At 37.4% G+C, this 2348-nt stretch overlaps 1 long non-coding RNA gene across 1 annotated transcript; it reads left to right on the top strand.

Annotated features, from left to right (window-relative positions):
- Positions 1-561: 561 nt before the first annotated feature.
- On the top strand, positions 562-2039 carry LOC130459736 (uncharacterized). Its single transcript, XR_008919327.1, has 3 exons — positions 562-718; positions 1435-1635; positions 1733-2039. It is a non-coding gene; the product is annotated as an uncharacterized lncRNA (long non-coding RNA).
- The last annotated feature ends 309 nt before the right edge of the window (positions 2040-2348 follow it).

Genomic DNA, 2348 nt, shown 5'->3' with positions numbered 1-2348 from the left:
GTGCTTACGCCCTAGCCCTAGGTTCACAGAGAGCAAGTAAGCCACCCCCCCCCCCCCGCCAATTATATCTACGGAGTCATTGGACTTAATTTGCCTAATCGTTTACTTGAGTGTACTTCTATGTGTTCTACTGTAACATTGGCCTATAATTCAAGTGTATACATGTGTTGATAATCAAAGAAGCCGAGTTAGCTCGTTCTTTGTAACTCTTTTGTGGAGAGGAAACGGGTAGTATTTTAAGATACTTGTTCAGAGTTGGGGTGATCCTTTATTGTATTTGGTTGTCTGTTGTTCTTAGCTGCTGTTTCTGAGTACCAATAGTACTGCTGCCATGGATTCAGGTCACCTGACGCTGCTCTATATATTCTCAAAATTGTGCTGAAGTTTTGTGTTTAGTGCAGCAAGTTAGTTCATCGTCTGTTGCTCTATATAATATCCACTAATGTTGCTATTTTTCTGAATCCTGAACATGTCTTTGTATGTTTGTTACTCAAAAACTAATGGTAACATAATGCTTCTCTGTTTCGTGACAGTTTATGGGACCTCGTGCACATGATAAGAAGCTGAAACATGCCTCCTGCTAGCGTCATGACAAGGCTGATACTGATCATGGTTTGGAGAAAACTCATCAGGGACCCTAACACATACTCAAGTCTTATTGGTTTTTGCCGGTTCATTGCCCTGAACCTTCCGCCCTGAACCTGCCTATGATATTCAGGTACACCTTTGCTAATATGTACTGAATTTGTCTTCTATCCTCGTCATATAATCCAAAATTTCAAGGCTAACAAACACTAGTACAAATATGCATAATTGCGGACTGTCCCAGTGTCCAGTAGTGAACTCTGTAACATTCTTTGTTACTTTTTGAAATAAGTAAGACTTTTTCAATTGTTTTCCATGTCCAATTCTTAGTAATATAAGTTCTTTTGATGGTTAGCTTTCAACTATTCTTTTTAATTGGTTTACTAGTAGAATTTGGATGGGTTTTTCTTTGGAAAGTTAGGGTCTGAGTTTGTTTGTTCAGCGTTCCTATGAGGCTTTGTTGTAGTTTGCAGTAGCTCTTTCATATATTGATGTTCTTGGAAATCTGATGCAAGTATGGGATTTGATTCAAAATTTATGGCATTCACTTTGGTATGTTGCTTGTAAGAGTTTGTGGTACTTCTTCTTAGATGTTAGCTGCCACTGAATCGATCTATTTCTTAGAGTCGGGAGACTACATACTAAATTGGTATGGGACTTGTCTTTTTATGTGACTTGGATAACCAATCCTAAAATCTGAATCTATGTAGATTCAGAGTTGGACTAAAGCGTAAGTTGTAATTTTGAACTTACGTCTCTTGGAGATTATGTTGCTGTAATAAAGAATGGAAGAAGAATATACAATACTAATGGAAGGCTTTTTATGCTGTGAATATGTGCTCTTTGCAGATGTTAACTGTTTTTGAGAAGGGAAACAACCAAATCACCGTCAATACAATCCAGGATCTAATGGAATTAATTACTACAGAGATGCAAAGTGATAATGCGGCAACAGATTCTGCTGCTGAAGCTTTCTTTGCAAGCACATTGCGGTACATCCAATTCCAGAAACAAAAAGGTGGCGCAGTTAGTGAGAAATATGAACCTAATGTTAGTTTTTTTGTTGATCTGGGTAGGTTTGAATCATTTCTTGAGACTGAAAACAAGCTGTTCAGATAATTAATGAATTTCTAAATTTTTATTGTAGGAGAACTGAAAAGTTAAAACTTGAGAAAGGGAAACAAACTCGGTAACAATTGCTCTTCAATCCGCTAAACTTGTGAGAATTGTCGCCTTTGATCTTGCTCTTGGGACTCTTGAATGGTTCCCTCATTTGTCTTTGAATACGCTGACGCTGACGCTGCGTGCTACGTGTGTCATGGGAAGTTGCTTATCCAAGCATGATCTCAACTCTCAAATTGATTTGGTAATTGAAATTTTGAAGCGTCCAGGAGAAGTCCTCCCTGTTTGTCTTAGTGTCGCACGAACGCTGTAATTTGTTTGATTTTGGTCTGACAATGGAGTTTTTTTCATCTGCTTGAATGATATCTTGGGCCTCATTCGTTTATGGTTCACTTAAACTTTTATGTTAAAAGTGTAGTTAGGTTATCAACATGTTGGGTGATCTATGGTGAATTTGCCTTTTATTGGGTTGTAACTAAAATATTAAAAAACGAATTTTTTTTAAAAAAAAAAAGTCATTTGCAACGCACATTTAGCTAATGTGCGTGGCAAATGACTTTTTTTTTTCGCCTAAAAGTCATTTGCGTCGCACATTTAGCTAATGTGCGTTGCAAATGACTTTTTAGGCATGGTGCTGAAAA

The sequence above is a fragment of the Spinacia oleracea genome, chromosome 4, assembly GCF_020520425.1.
Source record: "Spinacia oleracea cultivar Varoflay chromosome 4, BTI_SOV_V1, whole genome shotgun sequence".
NCBI classification, from domain to species: domain Eukaryota; kingdom Viridiplantae; phylum Streptophyta; class Magnoliopsida; order Caryophyllales; family Amaranthaceae; genus Spinacia; species Spinacia oleracea.
Note: the sequence above shows the minus strand (reverse complement) of the source record. Positions and strands in the feature narration are given on the sequence as shown.